Consider the following 857-nt stretch of genomic DNA (forward strand, 5'->3'; position numbering starts at 1 on the left):
CTAGGGCAAAGTACTGATTAATAATTTCCAAATCAAGTCTTTTACGATAGACATAGAAAAGTATGTACAGTATATTCATGCAGGAGCTTCTGCCTATCCTACCAGACTTTTATTTTCAATTATAAAACAAACAGATGCATGCTGGAATTTGTATGTATTGTAACAACTATTTTGGCTAATAAATGGAAATGATAATATATATATATATATTTATTCATATAAATGGCAAATAATAAACAAGATCAGTAAGGCACAAAAGTTGGTTGTAATTATTTTCTTTCAGTTTTATGAAATTTGCTAAACAAAACTTGGGACTTGTATTGCAATATGAATGATATAAATTGAATTTCATACTTATTGAGAATTATATATTATTTATATAAATTAAAGATAACATATAAGTTACAAAAAAAAGTGTATAACTTATGAGATATAAAATAATTTTACAATATATGACATTTAATACACTTGTTAAAAAAAACCTTGAGACATGTATACCACATAAGAAATTGTGTGGGAGTGACTGAAGTCAGTCCAGGAAGAAACACTAATAATAATTAACAGAGAAGTACAACAGCATTCTCTTTACTACTTATCATTGTTAAGTAAATTTTCTAACCAATTCATAGTTAAATCAGTTATTAGCCATTTCACAATTTCCCTTTTTATAATTCTTTTCCTTATTTTAATTTTTAATAGATGTTGGTATTGTTGCGTCAGCGAGGTCACGTGACTAGTGTCATGCCACCTGCTTTCTAGAACTATCCCGTTCCTTCGGGAGTGCTCTAGCATTTACTAGATTGGGGGGGTGTCTAGTATATATAAGATGGTCACGGCGTGACGTGACAATAATGTGT

This window comes from Limulus polyphemus, unplaced genomic scaffold (genome assembly GCF_000517525.1).
Source record: "Limulus polyphemus unplaced genomic scaffold, Limulus_polyphemus-2.1.2 Scaffold5892, whole genome shotgun sequence".
In the NCBI taxonomy this organism is placed as follows: Eukaryota; Metazoa; Arthropoda; class Merostomata; order Xiphosura; family Limulidae; genus Limulus; species Limulus polyphemus.